This window comes from Arachis ipaensis, chromosome B08, assembly GCF_000816755.2.
Source record: "Arachis ipaensis cultivar K30076 chromosome B08, Araip1.1, whole genome shotgun sequence".
NCBI classification, from domain to species: Eukaryota; Viridiplantae; Streptophyta; class Magnoliopsida; order Fabales; family Fabaceae; genus Arachis; species Arachis ipaensis.
Genome location: NC_029792.2, coordinates 63,606,727 through 63,617,272, shown reverse-complemented (window position 1 = coordinate 63,617,272; position 10,546 = coordinate 63,606,727). Strand labels below are relative to the sequence as shown.

The 10,546-nt window shown below is 39.2% G+C and overlaps 1 long non-coding RNA gene across 4 annotated transcripts; it reads right to left on the bottom strand.

The window, feature by feature from the left end:
• On the bottom strand, window positions 8,285-8,958 carry LOC107612473. 4 transcript variants are annotated; one of them, XR_001613776.2, is made up of 4 exons: window positions 8,834-8,958; window positions 8,559-8,755; window positions 8,420-8,455; window positions 8,285-8,296 (listed from the first exon to the last, which is right to left on the bottom strand). It is a non-coding gene; the product is annotated as an uncharacterized LOC107612473 (long non-coding RNA). The 4 variants fall into 4 exon arrangements; XR_002351682.1 differs by having other exon boundaries at window positions 8,559-8,761; window positions 8,834-8,938; XR_002351684.1 differs by having other exon boundaries at window positions 8,847-8,938.

Genomic DNA, 10,546 nt, shown 5'->3' with positions numbered 1-10,546 from the left:
TTGAGCTACAACCCCATTGCTACTACCTGCTCGACCTAGAGCCAGTGGAATAACAACTACTGCGGCTACTACCCTGGCGGGTGTTTAAAAGCTCAACCTGGAGCGAGTGGAATCACCACTACTACCGCTACTACCCAGGCGTCACAGTCTCTAATCTGGAGTAAGTGGGATGAACCACAACCCTTGCTACTACCCAGGTATCTCAAGCACATATTCATTCTGTCCCAGCCATGGATCAACATCCATCTCAGCCATCCGGCTTAAATTCATAATTTCATAATCAGCCATACGGCCCATAACTCATTTGGCAATAAGCCATAAATCAATATCATACACAGCCATTCTGGTTCACGGTTCAATCCAGAACCAGCCAATATTCATAATCATACACAGCCATTCTGGCCCATAACAAAACAGCACTTCCACCATCCAACATCATCAAATTCATAAAACCGGCATTTAAGCCATAAATCACTTTTTCTCAAATCACTTCACTTTGAAATCAAGTTTCAACTCTTTTCAGCCTTGGCTTTAGAAAGCTCGTTTCTCAAATCATCTCAGGCTCATAAGCCAAATTTACTCAAAGTGAGTTCCCTTTTTAAAACAAAGCCACTTTCGGCATTCTCTTTCCAAAACTTCCAAAACCATGGCAAGATAAGATGATTCAAATGGTAAAAATCGTTCATTTCTAAATAAGTCAAACTCAAGTCATAAGGTTCACTAAATAAATTAAGCTTGAAAATATAAATATTCTCTTAATAAATCAAATAATACAACTTCTCAAATCCAATTCTTTTTAAATAACTTTTTAAACAAGATTGGGATTTTGTAGAAATTTCGGCAGCACCTCCCCTAAAACTTGGACTTTTCCCACCCGGTTCGGGTCCCAACTAAACCGTTTCTCATTCCTTTTCAACAGCTCGAAACCAGAAATCAATTCAAAGCAAGTTAAATCCAACAGTCGCCTTAGTGGCATATCTCAAGAAAACCATTTCAAAGTCAACTCAATATCAGCCGATTTAACTCATTTCCAAAGCTTTAAAGAAACGGTTCAGTAACAAATCATTTGTCCAAGATCAAGTCAATTAAAGTAAACCAGGCTGAATTCAAAAGTGCATTCAACTTTTCACATCATCAAATAATTGACTCAAATCAAATCAATCCTCAATGGATTAAACTCAGATTTCAAATCTTTAAAGAATCACTTCAAAACATTACATTTCACAAAGCCGCACAACAATTCACCCAAACAAACATCCATAATCATTCGAGTCAATCAAATAATACATAAGGCAGATACAATCACTAAATACACCATATCTCACATCAGTATCCATATGCAATAATTCCAATAATAAATTATAGTTTTTGGAAAGCGCCCCTACCTCAAAACGCAAATTCCAAAATCCAAATGTCTCACAGAGTCCTTTCCGCCTCAACCCAAACTGACGGCAACCAAAACCTCAGCTCCCAGCCACTTTTGCAATAACCAAAGCAACACTAATCGCAACAGATAATAATCAGGACTCGACCCCACGTTACCAAAACTCATTTATTAACCAAACACAACCGAAAACTAACCCGAGGCTTCTCAAAACATAATTTCTTGCCGGAATAAAAACACGAAGCAGCTGCGACTTTGAACCGGCCCCGGCAACAGCTCCGGCGGCGGCTAGAATCTCCGGTGGATCAACTATAAAAATCGCACAGCATCAAAACCTTCTCAAAATCCAAAATGACCGAAACCACAAATTAAAACCTTTACCGGCAAACTTTTCCGGCAACTTCAGCAGGGTCTCTGGTGGGAGAAACTCAGCCCGGAGCTCCTTCGGTGATCCCAAAAGTCACAGCGGCCCATATCACGGTGACTCAGCCTGCTCCTCTTCTTGTAGCGATTCCCGCAACATCACAAGCCAAAAAGGGCTGGGAGTGGCAGAGCTCAGCCACGGTGAAGCAGGGCGGTACAACGGTGGCAAAGCATAGCCCTCCAAACGGCAGTGAAGCGGTCACAGCTCCTCTTCTCCGTGCTCGTTGGCGACCGTGAAGCACAAAGGTAGCATCTTTCCTTTTTCAGCGGACCAGAACAACGGAGGCAGAAGGACTCATCTTGCTCCTCCAGCTCGCATCTTCCCCCTCTTGCTGGTGACAGCGACGCAGCTCGAGGCCCCATGGATGGCGGCGACGAGACTCGAGTTCTGCCCCTCTTCGACGCCTCTTCTCCGTGACAGTGGTAGCAGCGGGTTGATTCGATGGCGAGGTGTGGTGGCGCGGCAGCGAGGCAGGTTTGGCGGCTTGGCGGGGACAACGCAGCCAGCGGTGGTGAGGATGAGCGATGGTGACGAGGACTGGACGCGATCTGGACACGGCGGTGAAGTGACCGGCGACAGTAGCGCGGCTCACGGTGAGGACGATGGCGGCGGCATCGCAGCATGGCTTATTTCCTCTCCTACCATAGCTCTCTGCCTCTCTTTTTCTCTATTGTTACTGCGTATGGATTTGGAAAAGAAGGGGGAAAGCATGCGTGTTGCAGGTTTGCTGAGGGGAGAATAAGGGTGGTGGTTGCTGGGCATAGGATTAGGGTTTCCTTTTTGAAACTTAGGGTTAGGGGCAATATAGTAATTGAAACTCAATTAAATCCAACACTAATTATATATAGAAAATACTATTTGTTCATCACTTTCACAAATTATTTTCAATAAAATGTTCAAATCAGATAATTAGAAATAATATACTTAATTTCTTCATTTTCTAAAATACCAGTATTAATATTTAAAATATTAATTATTTAATCCAAAACATATAGAAATTCTTATTATTTCACAACTACCAACTTTATAATTTGAATATAGAAAATAATCCAATAATTGTAAAATTGGATAATAATCTCAATTTATTTCAAATTCAATAAATCGAAACTTGCTTTAATTTTCTTGAATAAGATAATTTCTGAAATTAAAGCTACAGAAATACTGAATTTGAAATTAGCTCATGATAGCCCTTTTTCAAAAGCTCTGAGTCTTACATTCTACCCACCTTATAAAAATTTTCGCCCTCGAAAATTGCTACAAAACGAAAGAAATTTCATAACAGTTCACCCTGGAACATATTTAAGGGAGAAGCAAAAATATCTCAAAATATAAACATATATACGGTTTTCAAATACTGGGATTGTCGTATGCATAAGGATACAAAGGTAGGAGTGTGATTACAAGGCAAACATTACAAGATAGGCTCAATGAACAAGGTTACATGATCTAAAGATTCACCAGAGAAAGGAAAGTTGAGATTGATTGTAGTGCTCCCAAAAGGTAGATGTATAATTAAAAACAAAATCACGTATGACATTCATAGAGATGAAAAGCTTAAAAGAGACTTTAGTCCGCTCATAAGAAGAAAGCCATGAGTCCAAAATTTTTAAAAGAATCACAATAGCACCAACAATGTAGTATGCTAAACCGAACTCAAGTTAAAAATAATTTAGGTAAAGTTTATCAACAAAAATCAACCGGAATAAAAACGAAGAATCCCCTTTCTTTCCAGAATTTTGAAAAATACCCCAAATAAATAAGCAATTGAAGATGTGCATTGGAACTATAGTAAAATTACTAGAAAGTCAAACTGTAATTTAAAGTAAATGCAGTTCCATAAACTAGAAAAAGTACAGTTGAGGCAAGCATAGTCGGTCCATTCTTCAGGCTCTACAGGAAGGACTGCTCTGATACCATAATGTAACACCCTAACTACCAAAGCTCACGCTTCCGGCTGTGCGACTCTGATAACTCGCACATTATGATGACACTTATAATATTTAATACTAAAATATGACCCTGTTTAAAACTTTAAACCGCGAAACCGCTCTCAAAAAAATACTTTCATCCGATAACATACATCCATAGATACCATGCGACTTACAAAACTCATAAAGAGTACATCCATAAATATATACACACATATATAAAGAATATTACAAGCATTACCCAATACAATTCCTAACCCTCTTACAGAATATATCAGAATAAAGGCGAGGGTACAATAAATAATCTAAAGGAATACAGAGCATCACAACAACAACTAAGTAAACTCTTCGAGACTTCAGCGCCCATATCCTGAAAGGGGAAAAATGTAGGGGGTGAGAACATCATCCTCGAAAGGGTTCTCAGTAGAGGGTTTTTGGAAATTACTGTAATAGGATACGTGAAGATAAACCGTACCAGTGATTAATAAACGTCTTATACCTCTTTTCAAAAACAACGGTTTTCAATAAAAGTGAAGTCGAAAATCTTTTCTGAAAGAGGAACCATTCAATTCTCAAAAACATCAAAAGCCTTTCAAAAAGGTTTATCTATACTGAAACAAAATAGCCTTTTATATCTTTCCAAACCAGAAACACACAAAACCGAAACCAACCATCGGTCCATCTCATTTCAACCACGGCCCTAGGCCCAAACAAATCCAACCAACAACCAATCACTACAATCCAACAGAGTACCAGTTGCAAACACAAATAGGAAGTTCAAGCACAAACAAACAGTTACAGGAAGTAGAATAATTAGCAGTTAATCACTTAGGCAAACCAAGTACAATATGCACACCCAAACAATGTCACATAGATGCATATGATGCATGCCTGTCCCTAGTGGCTGATGATATCATCTGTCAGTTATATAGCCAACCCGACACGTCCTGGTAGCTAACCATGGACAAAAACACCCTTCGTGGAGCAAGTAGGTTTGAGCTACAACCCCATTGCTACTACCTGCTTGACCCAGAGCCAGTGGAATAACCAGTACTGCGGCTACTACCCAGGCGGGTGTTTAAAAGCTCAACCTGGAGCGAGTGGAATCACCACTACTACCGCTACTACCCCGGCGTCACAGTCTCTAACCTGGAGCAAGTGGGATGAACCACAACCTTTGCTACTACCCAGGTATCTCAAGCACATATTCATTAAGTCCCAGCCATGGATCAACATCCATCTCAGCCATCAGGCTTAAATTCATAATTTCATAATCAGCCATACGGCCTATAACTCATTCGGCAATCAGTCATAAATCAATATCATACACAGCCATTCCGGCTCACGGTTCAATCCAGAACCAGCCAATATTCATAATCATACACAGCCATTCCGGCCCATAACAAAACAGCACTTCTACCATCCAACATCATCAAATTCATAAAACCGACATTTAAGCCATAAATCACTTTTTCTCAAACCGCTTCACTTTGAAATCAAGTTTCAACTCTTTTCAGCCTTGGCTTTAGAAATCTCGTTTCTCAAATCATCTCAGGCTCATAAAACATCCATAATCATTCGAGTCAATCAAATAATACATAAGGCAGATACAATCACTAAATACACCATATCTCACATCAGTATCCATATGTAATAATTCCAATAATAAATTATAGTTTTCGGAAAGCGCCCCTACCTCAAAATGCAAATTCCAAAATCCAAACGTCTCACAGAGTCCTTTCCGCCTCAACCAGAAGTGACGGCAACCAAAACCTCAGCTCTCAGCCACTTTTGCAATAACCAAAGCAACACTAATCGCAATATATAATAATCAGGACTTGACCCCACGTTACCAAAAACTCATTTATTAACCAAACACAACCGAAAACTAACCCGAGGCTTCTCGAAACATAATTTCTTGCCGGAATAACAACAAGAAGCAGCTGCAACTTTGAACCGGCCCCGGCAACAGCTCCGGCGGCGGCCAGAATCTCTAGTGGATCAACTATAAAAATCGCGCAGCATCAAAATGTTCTCAAAATCCAAAATGACCGAAACCACAAATTAAAACCCTTACCGGCAAACTTTTCCGGCAACGGCAGCAGGGTCTCTGGTGGGAGAAACTCAGCCCGAAGCTCCTTCGGTGATCCCGAAAGTCACAGCGGCCCATATCACGGTGACTCAGCCTGCTCCTCTTCTTGTAGCGATTCCTGCAACAACATCACAAGCCAAAAAGGGAGGGCTGGGAGTGGCAGAGCTCAGCCACGGTGAAGCAGGGCGGTACAACGGCGGCCAAGCATAGCCCTCCAAATGGCAGTGACGCGGTCACAGCTCCTCTTCTCTGTGCTCGTCGGCGACCGTGAAGCACAAAGGTAGCATCTTTCCTTTCTCAGCGGACCAGAACAACGGAGGCAGAAGGACTCATCTTGCTCCTCCAGCTCGCGTCTTTCCCCTCTTGCTGGTGACAGCGACGCAGCTCGAGGCCCCATGGACGGCAGCAACGAGACTCGAGTTCTGCCCCTCTTCGACGCCTCTTCTCCGTGACAGTGGTAGCAGCGGGTTGATTCGATGGCGAGGCGTGGTGGCGCGGCAGCGAGGCAGGTTCGGCGGCTTGGCGGGGACAACGCAGCCGGCGGTGGTGAGGATGAGCGGCGGTGACGAGGACTGGACGCGATCTGGACACGGCGGCGAGGTGACCGACGACAGTAGCGCGGCTCACGGTGAGGACGATGGCGGCGGCAGCGCAGCATGGCTTATTTCCTCTCCTACCGTAGCTCTCTGCCTATCTTTTTCTCTATTGTTACTGCGTATGGATTTGGAAAAGAAGGGGGAAAGCATGCGTGTTGCAGGTTTGCTGAGGGGAGAATAAGGGTGGCGGCTGCTGGGCATAGGATTAGGGTTTCCTTTTTGAAACTTAGGGTTAGGGGGAACATAGTAATTGAAACTCAATTAAATCCAACACTAATTATATATAGAGAATACTATTTGTTCATCACTTTCACAAATTATTTTCAATAAAATGTTCAAATCCGATAATTAGAAATAATATACTTAATTTCTTCATTTTCCAAAATACCAGTATTAATATTTAAAATATTAATTATTTAATCCAAAACATATAGAAATTCTTATTATTTCACAACTACCAACTTTATAATTTGAATATAGAAAATAATCCAATAATTGTAAAATTGGATAATAATCTCAATTTATTTCAAATTCAATAAATCGAAACTTGCTTTAATTTTATTGAATAAGATAATCTCTGAAATTAAAGCTACAGAAATACTGAATTTGAAATTAGCTCATGATAGCCCTTTTTCAAAAGCTCTGAGTCTTACACAAATTAATTAGTGAGATCTAGAGTTAATGGCTCCCAATCATCAATTACTTGGACATTAGTAACTCAAGGGTTCTTAAGTTACCTTCCCAAGCCAAGAGCATAAAATTCTACTCTAAAATCCAACCAAGTATTTTATCAAACACTTGGAAGGCATAAAAGGAAAACATAGTAAAATTACAAGGAAAGTAAATCTACACTACTCAATTGCAAGGAATTAAACAACAACAACAATTCAATTGAACAATAAAGGAACATGAATCATAAATTGCATTAAAGAGAAATAGAAGAAACAAAAGTGCATGAACATAAAAGTAGAGAATTACAAGAATTAAACGCTAGACTAGAGAGAGGAGATGTAGAAGAAGAAGAAATTGTAAAGGAAAAGAAAATCAAAGCATGAAATTAACCTAGATCTAAGAATTCCTAATGCTACAATTATAAGAGAACAATTAAAGATGAAAGAGAAAAATTAAGAGAAAAGAAGAAGAAGTAGATCTAGATCTAAACCTAATCCTAATTCTAATCCTAGAGAGAAGTGAGAGCTTCTCTCTCTAAAACTAACTTTCCCTCCAAAAATTAAACTAAATTAAACTAATGTGTGAAAGTATATAAAGTATATCAATTCCCCTTCAATCCTTGGCTTAAATAGCATCAGAAATGATTTGGATTGGGCCCACAAGGCTTTAGAATTCGCTGGCCACGTATTGCTTTAAGTGGATCATATGGCAGCAATGACGCGTGCACGTACAGTGCACGTACACGTCACCATACTTATAGAAACTATGGCAAATCTTATATCGTTTCGAAGCCCTAGATGTTAGCTTTCCAACGCAACTAGAACCGCATCATTTGGACCTCTGTAGCTCAAGTTATGATCGATTAAGTGCGAAGAGGTCGGCTTGACAGCTTTTGCGATTCCTTCATTTCTTCATGAGTTCTCCATTTTTACATGCTTTTCCTTCATTCCCTTGATCCAATCTTTGCCTCCAAAATCTGAAATCGCTTAACAAACATATCAAGGCATCTAATGGAATCAAAGGTAAATCAAGATCAAATAATTAAGGACCTAAAAAATATGTTTTCACTCTTAAGCACAATTAAAGGAGAATTTACAAAACCATGCTATTTCATTGGATAAATGGGAGAAAGGTTGACAAAACCCTCTAAATTCAATACAAGATAAACCCTAAATATGGGGTTTATCACTGCTTCACGTCCTTGATATTATAAGAAAATTGTGCAAAATTATTTTTTAATAAAGAAAATTACTATCATCAGAATCCATAAGCATCTAGCATACATACAAACAAAATTAGAAGAAAATTTAGTTAATGCCTGACCTCCAATTTCTTCTGACAGTGAAGAAAATCGAAAACCTAGAATTAAAAAAAAAAAGACATAGTCATCGTTAGCATAGACTATGGCATATTTATAAATCATGAGTAAACACAAGAAAATAATGCAAATTTGAATACTAACCTAGATGCTCAACGAAGCTCGATGGAGATGGAGAAGTCGCAGAACACAACTCGATGCCACAGGAAACACTTGCACAACAGATCTTACCAATGGAAGAGAAGCATTGATGGAGGAGATCACCGCCGGAGAAGATCGCCGCTGGAGAAGATCGTTGGAGGAAACACTTGCGCAACAGATCTCATAGTTTTATGAAGTTTCTACAACTTGATTTTCCATTCAAACTTTTAGGTATTTTCGACAATGGTAGAAAATTGAGAGAGAGAAAGAATATCAACCTTGCTCTCACACGGAGATTGTAGCAGGAGGAGAACGCGGCACCGGAGGAGAACCTGCCAGAGGAGATCATCGCTGGAGAGAGCACACAATCTCGTCGGAGAATATCACCGCTGAGAAGACCGTCGCCGGAGCAGTCGCTGGAGCAGAACGTCGCCGGAGTAGTCCCTGGACCAGAGCACAGATCTTCGTTTCGGGTTTGGTGGCAGGGCGCGTTAGTTTCAGCAGTAATGGATTTCTGGGTTTTGGTTTTTATTTGTTGGGGAAGTGGTTTTATTTGGCCCTTCTTTTTTAAATGATGAGTTTTGAATAATGGCGGTTTTAAACCGCCAAAATCACTAAAAAACTATTTTATGCACATTAATTATGGCAGCACCATAAAATGCCATATTATCTAAATATTATGGCAGTTTTTTTAAACCGCCATAATATAAATGCCATTTTAAACCTCTTTTTTTGTAGTTTATGGGTTAGTGAGTTAAATTTCAAGAATGGCCCCAATCATACTAAATGCATTTAAAACATCAAATATAGGACATAAAGATTCAAGCAAATCTAAGATCACTATCATAAAATAGTATAGCACATAAGAACAAAATTTGTGGTTGAAAATGTGCAACCACACAATTAAAGCTTAAATCTCACATGGTGTTTTGTTCTAGCTCTTTTCTATGTTCCATAAAATTACTTCAAGCAAGTTGAAAAACAAGTTTTCAAATCTAATTAATGGAACGCCTTAGAAGGGATTTCTTGAAAATTCTTTGTTGTTTTCACCAACTTATTTCCTATACTAGGAAATATGCAAATATTTACTACAATAAAACTATAAGCAAACTAAGCAAAATGCAATGTCATGCAATACTAACAAAATATTCAAAAAACATAACTACTGAAAACTAGAACATAGTGCAAAGTGTTAAGAAAGAGAAATTTATACCCGAAAAATTGTGGATCCTCCCCCACACTTAAACGTTGCACGGTCCTCCATGCATGAACATAATCCGGGGGTGGAGAGATGTGAGGCTCTACCTTCAGCTGGTAGGCACTGGGGCTCGGGCTGTTGTAGAAAACAAATAAACAGGAATTGAGGAAGAGTTTATATGAGTATGGTATGATGAAAGACAATATGTGTATTCTAAATGTTCGCACGGTTTAGAACACACACATTGGCCGGGTAAAACGGTATCCACGCAATCAAAAGAAATAGCATATGTTTCTCAATTAAGTAGCCTAAGTTTCAAGTAAAGAATAAGCAAAACTTAAGGCACAAGCAACCCTAGGTAACCACAAAAGTGAATTGAGTATATGAGATATTGGATATTGAAATTGTACAAGTGAAAGCACAAAATTGATATCGAAGCACAATAAATAATAGCCAATCCAATAATAAAAAGAAACTCCTTTTTCACCATGAAACATAATGAAATAGTCACATAGTAAAGGTACTTATTGAAAAAAGTGACAAGTTTGATAACAATCAAGTCAGGTCACTCAAACAAATGCAAACAAGAAACAAGTACTGGTCATGTGATGAATTTGATATGAAAAATCATGATGAACAAGTAATTTCAACTCAATTCACTTACTTTAATATGCACTCATAAATAATTTGTCCTAGGATGAAATCAAAACAAGAATGATCAAACTCACTATGTACTAGTATTTAAAGCAAAGTATAAGTGTATTGATGAAATTCAATCAAGAAGCAACCCAAA